This window comes from Oncorhynchus clarkii, chromosome 9, assembly GCF_045791955.1.
Source record: "Oncorhynchus clarkii lewisi isolate Uvic-CL-2024 chromosome 9, UVic_Ocla_1.0, whole genome shotgun sequence".
Lineage (NCBI taxonomy): Eukaryota > Metazoa > Chordata > Actinopteri > Salmoniformes > Salmonidae > Oncorhynchus > Oncorhynchus clarkii.
In genome coordinates, this window is record NC_092155.1 from 8986594 (window position 1) to 9001593 (window position 15000).

General features: G+C 39.2%; 1 protein-coding gene across 1 annotated transcript in view; it reads right to left on the bottom strand.

Moving 5' to 3' along the window:
* The window catches only part of LOC139415810 (sodium/calcium exchanger 1-like), an 84477-nt gene that overhangs the window by 68527 nt on the left and 950 nt on the right, over positions 1-15000 (bottom strand). The window lies entirely within an intron of this gene.

Sequence of the window (15000 nt, forward strand, 5' to 3'; positions counted from 1 at the left end):
TCATATACTACCACCACCTTCACAGACCTTATATATAATAGAAAGCTCATATACTACCACCTTCACAGACCTTATATATAATAGAAAGCTCATATACTACCACCTTCACAGACCTTATATAAAACAGAAAGCTCTCATACCACCTTCACAGACCTTATATATAATAGAAAGCTCATATACTACCACCTTCACAGACCTTATATATAATAGAAAGCTCATATACTACCACCTTCACAGACCTTATATAAAACAGAAAGCTCTCATACCACCTTCACAGAACTTATATATAACAGAAAGCTCATATACTACCACCTTCACAGAACTTATATATAACAGAAAGCTCATATACTACCACCTTCACAGACCTTATATATAATAGAAAGCTCATATACTACCACCTTCACAGAACTTATATATAACAGAAAGCTCTAATATTTGATTTGGATTCAAAGTAAAACATTAAAGGTCCAACGCGCACACACACTGCATGATGTTGTGAAAGGGCACCATCATAATGTGTGTGTGTGTGTGTGTGTGTGTGTGTGTGTGTGCGTGTGTGCGCATCCTTGTATTGAATATAAACACTGATGAAACAGCAATACAGCTGACTGACTGGGGCTCAGATGGCTGTTTGCAAAGTCAGGGTCGTTAAATGCATCACATACCTAACTGTAAGACCAAGGCACTGTATAATTCTACGGACTGCTAATTGATATGAAAATGAAATGGAATCGCTGAATGATCTGAAAATCAATTAGGTCCCAATTTATTAACTAAGAATAAATTAACTAAGTATAAATTAACTAAGAATAAATTAACTAAGTATAAATTAACTAAGAATAAATTAACTAAGTATAAATTAACTAAGAATAAATTAACTAAGAATACATTAACTAAGAATAAATGAACTAAGAATAAATGAACTAAGAATAAATTAACTAAAACCTTCACATAACAGGGCGAGATGTAAGAGTGACCAATGGCTGATCAATATAAAAGCCCATTATACTCCAACCAATCAGATCAATCTGATCAATCAGATGGAATAGAGCAGAACAATGGTTTGAGGGTCAAAGGTCAATAATTGGAGTTGATTCTGACGAACCTTTAGAGTGATATGAGTTAGACTGGGTATACTCTCTGAATCTAAATCATTTGTTATTAGAAAAGCAGATCCGTGTGTGTCTAGGTAACGTGATTAGCCCGGTGCTTTGTTTTGTTCACGCAAACTAGGTACAAAAACTAGAACATTATAACATTATAACACTATAACACTATAACATTATAACACTATAACATTATAACACTATAACATTATAACACTATAACACTGCAATACTATAATACTATAGTACTGTAATACTATAATATTATAACACTATGACACTATAACACTATAACACTATAACACTATAACACTATGACACTATAACACTATAACACTATAACACTATAACACTATAACACTATGACACTATAACACTATAACACTATAACACTATAACATTATAACACTATAACACTATAACACTATGCCACTATAACACTATAACACTATAACATTATAACACTATAACATTATAACACTATAACACTATAACACTATGACACTATAACACTATAACACTATAACACTATGACACTATGACACTATAACACTATAACACTATAACACTATAACATTATAACACTATAACACTATGACACTATAACACTATAACACTATAACACTATAACATTATAACACTATAACACTATAACACTATGACACTATAACACTATAACACTATAACACTATGACACTATAACACTATAACATTATAACACTATAACACTATAACACTATGACACTATAATACTATGACACTATAACACTATCATACTATAACATTATAACACTATAACACTAAAACACTATAACACTATAACACTATAACATTATAACACTATAACACTATGACACTATAACACTATAACACTATGACACTATAACACTATAACACTATGACACTATAACACTATAACACTATAACACTATAACACTATAATACTATAACACTATAACACTATAACACTATAACACTGCAATACTATAATACTATAGAACTATAATACTATAACACCATAATACCATAATACTATAATGCTATAATACTATAATACTATAAAACTATAATATTATAATACTATAATACTATAACACTATAATACTATAAAACTATAATATTATAATACTATAATACTATAATAATATAATAGTAAAACAAAATAATACTATAACACTATAATACTATAACACTAGAATACTACAATACTATAATTTTATAATACTATAATACTATAACGCTATAATACTACAATACTATAATTTTATAATACTATAATACTATAACACTTTAATACTATAACACTATAATAATATAACACAATAACATTAAAACATTATAATACTATAACGCTATAACAATATGACACTATGACACTATAACACTATAACACTATAATACTATAATACTATAACACTATGACACTATGACACTATGACACTATAACATTATAACACTATAACGCTATAACACTATAATACTATGACACTATAATACTATAACATTATAATACTATGACACTATAACACTATGACACTATAACGCTATAACACTATAATACTATGACACTATAATACTATGACACTATAATACTATGACACTATAATACTATGACACTATAACACTATGACACTATAACACTATAATACTATGACACTATAACACTATGACACTATAATACTATAATACTATAACACTATGACACTATAATACTATAATTATATAATACTATAATACTATAATACTATAACACTATGACACTATAATACTATAATTATATAATACTATAATACTATAATTATATAATACTATAACACTATAACACTATAACACTATAATACTATAACACTATGACACTATAACACTATAACATTATTACACTATAACTATAACACTCTACACTATAACACTCTACACTATAACACTATAATACTATGACACTATAACACTATGACACTATAATACTATAATACTATGACACTATAACACTATGACACTATAATACTATAATACTATAATACTATAACACTATGACACTATAATACTATAATTATATAATACTATAATACTATAATACTATAACACTATGACACTATAATACTCTAATTATATAATACTATAATACTATAATTTTATAATACTATAACACTCTAACACTATAACACTATAATACTATAACACTATGACACTATAACACTATAACATTATTACACTATAACACTATAACACTCTACACTATAACACTATAATACTATGACACTATAACACTATGACACTATAATACTATGACACTATAATACTATAATACTATAATACTATAACACTATGACACTATAATACTATAATTATATAATACTATAATACTATAATACTATAACACTATGACACTATAATACTATGATTATATAATACTATAATACTATAATTATATAATACTATAACACTATGACACTATGACACTATGACACTATAACACTATGACACTATAATACTATAATTATATAATACTATAATACTATAATACTATAACACTATGACACTATAATACTATAATTATATAATACTATAATACTATAATTATATAATACTATAACACTATGACACTATGACACTATGACACTATAACACTATGACACTATAACACTATAACACTATGCCACTATGACACTATGACACTATAACACTATAACACTACGCCACTATGACACTATAACACTATAACACTATGCCACCATGACACTATGACACTATAATACTATAATTATATAATACTATAATACTATAATTATATAATGCTATAACACTATAACACTATAACACTATGCCACTATAACACTATAACACTATGACACTATAACACTATAACACTATAACACTATAACACTATGCCACTATGACACTATAACGCTAAATCTCTCACTCACATCATACATCAATGAGATGTGATATAATCTGTAAACGTAATCTGTCCTCTCACACTCTGTCTCACACACACAAAACACACCCAAATAAAACACACACACTAAACATAGACAAATAAAACACACACTGTGTAGCTGGGAGTGTGTGCTTTCACACTCGGTCCATCTCTCTTGCCCTGAAGGAAGAGCAGGGTTCTTCTTCTCCTTCATTAACCATGGATGCCTTCACAACTCCATCCACCTTTTCCTCCCTCTCTCTCCTCTATCTCTTTCTCCATGTCTCCTCTCTCTTCCCTCTCTCTCCTCTATCTCTCTTCTCTCTCCTCTATCTCTTTCTCCATTTCTCCTCTCTCCTCCCACTCTCTCCTATATCTCTTTCTCCATTTCTCCTCTCTCCTCCCTCTCTCTCCTCTGTCTCTTTCTCCATTTCTCCTCTCTCCTCCCTCTCTCTCCTCTATCTATTAATCCATTTCTCCTCACTCCTCCCTCTCTCTCCTCTATCTCTTTCTCCATTTCTCCTCTCTCCTCTCTTTCTCCATTTCTCCTCTCTCCACTCTTTCTCCATTTCTCATCTCTCCACTCTCTCCATTTCTCCTCTCTCCTCTCTTTCTCCATTTGTCCTCCCTCCTCTCTCACGTCCTATCTGTCTATTTTGCTCTTCTCTCTGTTTCTCTCCCTTTTCACATATCTCCTTTCAGCCTCCCCCTCCTCTTCTCTCTGTTTCTCTCCCTTTTCACATCTCTCCTTTCAGCCTCCCCTCCCCTTCTCTCTTCTCTCTGTTTCTCTCCCTTTTCACATATCTCCTTTCAGCCTCCTCCTCCCTTTATCTATTCTCTCTGTTTCTCTCCCTTTTCACATATCTCCTTTCAGCCTCCTCCTTCCCTCTCTCTCTCCCTTTCCCTCCCCCCTCCCTCCCCCTCCCTCCCCCCTCCCTCCCTCCCTCCCCCTAACCTCCCTCTCCCTCCCCCTCCCTCCCTCCCTCCTTCCCTCTATTAACATTTGTTTTTACATAGAAATTAAATTAAATCTCTCTATCTCTGGGGTATGTTATGAGTGATTAAGGTGAGAGGCAATACAGAGGTGTATATGTGCATGTCAGTGAGCAGCAGCAGAGTTAGTCATCCTGTAGTAAACCGATATGATGTGTTGCTGCCATCGTCACGTTGCATTAATAAACAGGGCTGCAACCCAATGGGAACCATATGGCAACCCAATGGGAACCCAATGGCAACGCAATGGCAACCCAATGGCAACCCAATGGGAACCCTATGGCAACCCAATGGGAACCCAATGGCAACCCAATGGCAACCCAATGGCAACCCAATGGGAACCCTATGGCAACCCAATGGGAACCCAATGGCAACCCAATGGCAACCCAATGGGAACCATATGGCAACCCAATGGGAACCCTATGGCAACCCAATGGGAACCCAATGGCAACGCAATGGCAACCCAATGGCAACCCAATGGGAACCCTATGGCAACCCAATGGGAACCCAATGGCAACCCAATGGCAACCCAATGGCAACCCAATGGGAACCCTATGGCAACCCAATGGGAACCCAATGGCAACCCAATGGCAACCCAATGGGAACCATATGGCAACCCAATGGGAACCCTATGGCCTGATTTAGTTTATTAGGATCCCCATTAGCTACAGCACAGCAGCTACTCTTCCTGGGGTTGAAATAAAACATAGAAATACAAAGTACAGAACTGTTGAAGACAAGAACAACATAAGATACGCTATGTGGACACCTGCTCGTCGAACATCTCATTCCAAAATCATGGGAATTAGTGTGGTGAGCACATGCTCAGAGTACACGTTCTGGTAATCACTCTGGCCCAGCAGCCTTGTGAATGTTGACCTGTTTGAAGGTCTTACTCACATCGGCTACGGAGAGTGTGATCACACGGTCGTCCAGGTCACCTGGTGCTCTCATGCATGCTTCAGGGTTGCTTGCCTCGAAGCGAGCATAGAAGTCATTTAGCTCGTCTGGTAGGCTTGCGTCAATGGGAAGCTCGCGACTTTGCTTCCCTTTGTAGTCCCTAATAGTTTGCAAGTCCTGCCACATCCGATGAGTGTCAGAGCCTGTGTAGTAGCAATCAGTCTTAATTGTCAGCTCTACCCTTTAGCTCAGTGCGGATGTTGCCTGTAATCCATGGCTTCTGGTTGGGGTATGTACGTACGTTCACTGTGGGGGCGACGTCAACAATGCACTTATTGATGAAGCCAGTGACTGATGAGGTGTACTCCTCAATGCCATCGGAAGAGTCCCGGGAACATATCCCAGTCTGTGCTAGCAAAACAGTCCTGTAGTTTAGCATCTGCTTCATCTGACCACTTTTTTATAGACCGAGTCACTGGTGCTGCCTGCTTTCATTTTTGCTTGTAAGCAGGAATCAGGAGGAGAGAATTACGGTCAGATTTGACAAATGGAGGGCGAGGGAGAGCTTTTTATACGTCTCTATGTGTGGAATAAAGGTGGTTTAGAGTTTTTTTCCCTCTGGTTGCACATTTAACATGCTGGTAGAAATGAGGTAAAACGGATTAAAGTTTCCCTGCATTAAAGTTCCCGGCCACTAGGAGCGCCCCTATGGATGAGCGTTTTCCTGTTTGCGTATGGCCTTATACAGCTCATTGAGTGGGGTCTTAGTGCCAGCATCGGTTTGTGTTGATAAATAGACAGCTATTAAAAATATACATGAAAACTCTCTTGGTAAATAGTGTGGTCTACAGCTTATCATGAGATATTCTTCCTCAGGCGAGCAAAACCTTGAGACTTCCTCAATATTAGATTTCATGCACCAGCTGTTATTGACAAATAGACACAGACCACTACCCCTGGTCTTACCGGAGGCAGCTGTTCTGTCTTGACGATGCAGAGTAAACCCGCCAGCTGTATGTTATTCATGCCGTCTTTCAGCCACGACTCTGTGAAACATAAGAGATTACAGTTTCTAATGTCCCGTTGGTAGGATAGTCTTGGTCAGAGCTCATCCAGTTCATTATACAGTGATTGCACGTTGGCTAATAGTACAGACGGTAGAGGTGGGATTCTTACAAGGCATCCCGACCTACGCCCCCTATATCTCTGTCTCTTCTTCATGTGATTGGCTAATAGTACAGAAGGTAGAGGTGGGTTACCCACAAACCCAGCCGGCTGTATCACTGTATCTTCTTCATGTGATTGGCTAATAGTACAGAAGGTAGAGGTGGGTTACCCACAAACCCAGCCAGCTGTATCTCCGTATCTTCTTCATGTGAATGACAGGGATTTGGGCCTTGTCCGGTGTCTGAAGTAAATCCTTCGCATCCGACTCGTTAAAGAAATCTTTGTTCAGAACGAGGGGAGTAATCGCTTCTCTGATAACTAGAAGCTCTTTTTGGTCATCAGATATATATCTCGGTCTCTTCTTCATGCGAATAAAGGGGATTTGGGACTTGCTCCCAATCAGCCACAAGAGCATTAGTGAGGTCGGGCACTGATGTTGGGAGTGATTAGGCCTGGCTCGCAGTCGGCGTTCCAATTCATCCCAAAGGTGTTTGATGGGGTTGAGGTCAGGTCTCTGTGCAAGTCAGTCAAGTTCTTCCACACCGATCTCGACAAACCATTTCTGTATGGACCTTGTTTTGTGCACGGAGGTATTGTCATGCTGAAACAGGAAAGGGCCTTCCCCAAACTGTTGCCACAAAGTTGGAAGTACAGAATCATCTAGAATGTCATTGTATGCTGTAGCATTATGATTTCCCTTCACTGGAACGAAGAGGCCCGAAACATTAAAAACAGCCCCAGACCATTATTCCTCCTCCACCAAACTTTGCAGTTGGCACTATGCATTTGCGCTTTAGCATTCGGTGGTCCCGTTCTGTAAGCTTGTGTGGTCTACCACTTTGCGGCTGAGCCATTGTTGCTCCTTGATGTTTCCACTTCCACAATAACAGCGCTTACAGTTGATCGGGGCAGATCTAGCAGGGAAGAAATTTGACAAACTGACTTGTTGGAAAGATGGCATCCTATGACGGTGCCACGTTGAAAGTCACTGTGCTCTTCAGTATTGCCATTCTACTGATAATGTTTGTCTATGGAGATTACATGGTTGTGTGCTCGATTTTATACACCTGTCAAGCAGAACATTGCATACATAACTGAGCGAGGCAGTAAATCTGTTTTAGGTTTGGGTACTGTGAAGAAACTCATGTGTCTGGTTGGATATGGATGTCTGTTTCAAGTGTATGCAAATAGATTATACAAGTGGTCAGGCATTTTCAACACACAAAAGATCCTTTAAAAAGACAAGAAGAGAAGTAGTACATTTCTCCTCAACCCTCAACCATGAAGGACTGTCATGCATGTTGTTGATGTTAGTTGTGTATGTGCAGTCAAGGCCAAGACGTTTTGTTTTGAGCCAGATGCAGCTTTGCTAGGTCTTTCTTTGCTGCAGCATATTACCGGACAGTCATCAATATGGGACAAGACCAGAGCCTGAACCACTAGTACAGTTGATCTATGGGCCCTGGTGAAAAGTAGTGCACTATATAGGGAATAGGGTGTCAGCCCTGGTCTAAAGTAGTGCACTATATAGGGAATAGGGTTTCAGCCCTGGTCTAAAGTAGTGCACTATATAGGGAATAGGGTGTCAGCCCTGGTCTAAAGTAGTGCACTATATAGGGAATAACCCTGGTCTAAAGTAGTGCACTATATAGGAAATAGGGTGTCAGCCCTGGTCTAAAGTAGTGCACTATATAGGGAATAGGGTGTCAGCCCTGGTCTAAAGTAGTGCACTATATAGGGAACAGAGAGCCATTTTGGATTACAGCCCAACTAAACACCTCCAGGGGAACTAGCAACTACATTTATCAATATTCTACCAATCTCAATCTCTCTCACTCCTTTACCTCCCTTATCTCACCTCATTTGCTCACATTGTATATAGACTTGTTTTTCTACTGTATTATTGACTGTATGTTTGTTTTACTCCATGTGTAACTCTGTGTTGTATGTGTCGAACTGCTTTGCTTTATCTTGGCCAGGTCGCAATTGTAAATGAGAACTTGTTCTCAACTTGCCTACCTGGTTAAATAAAGGTGAAATTTAAAAAATTTTAAATTCTACCATTCTCTCTCATTCTACTGTTCTCCTTCTCTCTCATTCTACCATTCTCTTTCGCTCTCATTCAACCATTCTCTCTCGCTCTCCTTGTACCATTCTCTCTCGCTCTCATTCTACCATTCTCTCTCTCACTCTCATTCTACCATTCTCTCGCGCTCTCATTCTACCATTCTCTCTCTCGCTCTCATTCTACCATTCTCTCTCATTCTACCATTCTCTCTCATTCTACTGTTCTCTCTCACTCTCATTCTACCATTCACTCTCTCATTCTACCATTCTCTCTCTCATTCTACCATTCTCTCTCTCATTCTACCATTCTCTCTCTCATTCTACCATTTTCTCTCTCATTCTACCATTCTCTCTCATTCTACTGTTCTCCGTCTCTCTCATTCTACCATTCTCTCTCTCATTCTACAATTCTCTCTCTCATTCTACAAGTCTCTCTAATTCTACCAACACTATCATTCCACCATTCTCTCTCATTCTACCATTATCTCTCTCATTCTACCATTCTCTCTCTTATTCTACAATTCTCTCTCTCATTCTACCATTCTCTCTCTCATTCTACCATTCTCTCTAATTCTACCATTCTCTCTCATTCTACCATTCTCCCTCATTCTACCATTCTCTCCCTATCTGTCTGTCTATTCCTCGACCTTTCCTTCCACCATCCCTCAAACTCTCCCCTCCTTCTCCTCCTCCTGCTTGTCATCCATCTGTTCATTTCAGAGTGCAGACCACATTGACAGGTGATGCTGTAATGGCCTCATAGTCCAGCCAAGACACAGGTCTTTTTTTCTCCCTCTCTCTCTCTCTTTCTCTTCATATCTCTCTCTCTCCATCTCTCTCTCTACATTTTTCTATCTTTCTCTCTCCATTTCTTCCTCTCTCTCTCTCCATTTCACCCTCTCTTGCTCTCTCTCTTTCTCACACTCTCCATTTCTTCCTCTCTCCCTCTCCCTCTCTCTCTCTCTCTCTCTCTCTCTCTCTCTCCATTTCTTCCTCTCTCTCTCTCTCTCTCTCCATTTCTGCCTCTCCCTCTCTCCATTTCTCCCTCTCTTTCTCCCCATTTATCCCTCTCTCTCTCTCTCTCTCTCTCTCTCTCTCTCTCTCTCTCTCTCTCTCTCAATTCAATTCAATTCAAGGGTTTTATTTATCTCTCTCTCGCTCTCTCTCTCTCTCTTTTCAATCTATTCTAATGACATATTTGTTTTTCACAGCACCAACACTTCCTTGGCAAGACCTTCCTCATCTGATTATATTCATCAAATGTGGCACTCTCCCTCTCTCATCCCTCCATCCATCCATCCATCCGTCTCTCCATCCCTCCCTCCCTCTCTCCATTCCATCTCCAAAACAAATAGGTGAGGGGACATTAACATTCATTGGTTTGGAAGCTAACACACACACACACACACACTCACACACACACACACACACACACACACACACTGGTTTGGATGCCAGAGGACTGCTCACGGAGGCTTTTTGATTTGTTAGTTTTTGGTTGGGAAGTCTTCTTATATTGAATCAATGGAAAACAGCCATTCATTCATTTAGTTGATCTATTCTGGTACGGACTCCTTGCTTCTGTACTGATGTGTGGTGGTGGATGGGGGGGGGGGGGGGGGCGTGGCTAGGGATTCTACTAGTGCCAAAAAGAGAAAGGGGGACAACCGAAATGCGTCTTCCGCATTTAACCCACTGTTGATTAAACTAGAGCTACAGATTACACTAGGGCTCGAGATTATACTAAATGGGCTATAGATTATACCAGGGTGGCTATAGATTATACTAGGGGGGCTATAGATTATACTAGGGAGGATATAGATTATACTAGGGTTATAGATTATACTAGGGTTCTAGATTATACCAGGGTAGCTATAGATTATACTAGGGTTATAGATTATACCAGGGTGGCTATAGATTATACTAGGGGGGCTATAGATTATACTAGGGTTATAGATTATACTAGGGTTATAGATTATACCAGGGTAGCTATAGATTATACTAGGGTTATAGATTATACTAGGGAGGCTATAGATTATACTAGGGTTATAGATGATACTAGGGAGGCTATAGATTATATTAAGGGGGCTATAGATTATACTAGGGGGGCCATAGAGTATACAAGGGGAGCTATAGATTATACTAGGGGGGCCATAGAGTATACTAGGGGGGCTATAGATTATACTAGGGGGGTGGCATAGATTATACTAGGGGGGCTATAGATTATACTAGGGTTATAGATTATACCAGGGAAGCTATAGATTATACTAGGAGGGTCATAGATTATACTAGGGGGGCCATAGATTATACTAGGGGGGCTATAGATTATACTAGGGATATAGATTATACTAGGGCCATAGATTATACTAGGGTTATAGATTAAACTAGCGCTATAGATTATACTAGGGTTATAGATTATACTAGGGTTATAGATTATACTGGGGTTAAAGATTATACTAGGGCAATATATTATACTAGGGTTAGAGATTATACTAGTGAGGATATAGATTATACTAGGGTAATAGATTATACTAGGGTTATAGATTATACTAGGGTTATAGATTATACTGGGGTTATAGATTATATTAGGGTTATAGATTATACTGGGGTTATAGATTATACTAGGGTTATAGATTATACTAGGGTTATATACATGTTGTTTCCCATGCCAATAAGGCCCTTTGGCTTGAAATGAAAGATTGAGCGAGAGAGAGAGAGAGAGAGAGAGAGAGAGACAGAGAGAGAGAGAGAGAGAGGGAGCGAGGGGTGGAGGGTAGGGAATGACTAAATAAACTGGAGTATGCAAAACAGTTACCATAGTAATTCTATTATGATCATCGGTAATCCAAATGTAACATCCCACGTCGTTAGATTCACAGTGACGTCATTGCGTTCAGAGAAAGACACTTTCTGACAGAGAATGGGGTTGTAGTGCACTATCAAGGGAATAGGGATCCATTTGGGACAGATGTCATGACAACAGGATTACGGCCATTAGAGTAGAGTCTTCCTGATCCTACATTCATTCCATCATCATCCCTCCTTTAATCGTTGGACAACACATCCACACACACACACACACATACATTATGCACACACACACACTCACAGTAATACAGTGGAGTTCACACACACACACACACACACACACACACACACACACACACACACACACACACACACATACACACACACACACACTATGCACACACACACACACACACACATACATTATGCACACACACACACTCACACACACACACACACATTATGCACACACACACACATACACACACACATACATTATGCACACACACACACATACATTATGCACACACACACACACACATACACACACACACACACACACACATACACACACACACACACACACACACACACACATACATTATGCACACACACACACTCACAGTAATACAGTGGAGTTGACACATGCAGACACAACATCCCCATGCAGCTAACTGATACACACATCCGAATCAAACGCACACACACATCTCATGCAGAAACCCATCCGTGCTGCATGGGTGTTTGGATTACATAACACAGGTTAGGATTAAATGAGTGTGTGTGTGTGTGTGTGTGTGTGTGTGTGTGTGTGTGTGTGTGTGTGTGTGTGTGTGTGTGTGTGTGTGTGTGTGTGTGTGTGTGTGTGTGTGTGTGTGTGTGTGTGTGTGTGTGTGTGTGTGTGTGTGTGTGTGTGTGTGTGTGTGTAATTCTACAAGAAAGTAAGATGCAGTTGCAGGTCACAATTGCAGAGAGAAAGGGAGACAGAGACAGAGACACAGAGAGAGACAGAGACAGACAGAGAGACAAAGACAGAGAGAGACAGAGAGAGAGAGAGAGAGAGCGAGAGAGACAGGGAGAGAGAGACACAGAGAGACATAGACAGACAGAGAGCTGCACTTCCTAACCTCCTGCCCAATGTATGACCATATTAGAGAGACATATTTCCCTCAGATTACACAGATCCACAAAGAATTTGAAAACAAATCCAAATTTGAAAAACTCCCATATCTACTGGGTGAAATTCCACAGTGTGCCATCACAGCAGCAAGATTTGTGACCTGTTGCCACGAGAAAAGGGCAACCAGTGAAGAACACACACCATTGTAAATACAACCCATATTTATGCTTATTTATTTTATCTTGTGTCCTTTAACCATTTGTACATTGTTAAAACACTGTATATATATATATATATAATATGACATTTGTAATGTCTTTACTGTTTTGAAACCTCTGTATGTGTAATGTTTACTGTTAATTTTTGTTGTTTTTCACTTTATATATTTACTTTGTATGTTGTCTACCTCACTTGCTTTGGCAATGTTAACACATGTTTCCCATGCCAATAAAGCCCTTGAATTGAATTGAATTGAGAGAGAGAGAGAGAGAGAGAGAGAGAGAGAGACAGGGAGAGAGAGAGAGAGACAGGGAGAGGCATAGACAGACAGACAGAGAGAGAGAGAGAGACAGAGGGGAGAGAGAGAGAGAGAGAGAGAGAGAGAGAGAGAGAGAGAGAGAGAGAGAGAGGGAGAGAGAGAGAGAGACAGAGATAGACAGAGAGAGAGAGAGAGAGAGAGAGAGAGATAGAAAGAGAGACAGGGAGAGAGAGAGAGAGACAGAGATAGACAGAGAGAGAGAGAGATAGAGAGAGAGAGAGAGAGAGAGAGAGAGAGAGAGAGAGAGAGAGAGAGAGAGAGAGAGAGAGAGAGAGAGAGAGAGAGAGAGAGAGAGAGAGAGAGAGAGAGAGGTTGTTTGGGTTGCATGTCTTCAGATGCCATTTTGACAGTTGCTCGATTTCCACAATCTGACTCCAAACAGCTCAGATGTAATTTGTCGTCAACAACAACAGCATCCTCAGAAAAAATGAACCTCACTGTGAAATCTGGACCATATCAAGACAAATCCCTCTGCATAAAGCCTTTTTTACAGTCTGCCTCCCAAATGGTACACTGATTGTTCACTGAGAGACAAATGGAAAATAGAGTTGAATTTAGAATTTAAAGACATTTTAGTCTAATGATATGCACAAGGGACAGACATGACACACACACAGCACCCTGCTTATTGGATAAGGTTATGGGGAGATTTTCATCCGTGATATTGTGGATATCAGTTACATAGTTGTGATTGTGCCACTACAGTGCATTTTAGCATTGTGGTATAATCAAAACTCGTTAAAATCTCTTCAGGAAATAGTCTACGCAGACGCACATAACTAACCGTTAGTCATTGTCATGCATCACTCGCCCTCACACTCCGTGCTGTACTGTGATCAACAGACAGAAGAACCGGATTAGTGTAACAGGTGTCTGTCTTTCTTCCCGTTCAGCAGACAGACTGCTTCCCTGGGGAGTAATTCCCTGCTCTGCATTGACTACACCGCGGGGGTGGAGGTGGAGGGCAGGAAGGTCAGCCATTCCAGAGGGCTTTTCCCTCAGCCTTCCTCCACCAACCGGAAAACACTTTCGGTAGGTCCTAATCCGTAAACAAGGGGAAAGCCCGGGTGTTAAGGGCTAAGGGGGTTGCGGCGAAGGTGTTCTCCCGGTAAACCGAAATAACCAGATTAGTGTAGCGCCAAATTTAGACGGGAAATGTAGGTTACTGATTCGTCTCCCGGTCTAACGTCTGGTGACATTATTGACAATCAGAGATTAGCAGGCAGATATTTCGACTACAATGAGAATACCATGATTGGTGCGTTGAGCATTTGAAAAAAAACGATTAAAAATAAAATACAAAAAAAAAAATACAATTCAATCAATTAGCTTCGTCAATTATTGTCTATTTCCATCTACCTCCAATTGTATTTATTTTACTATG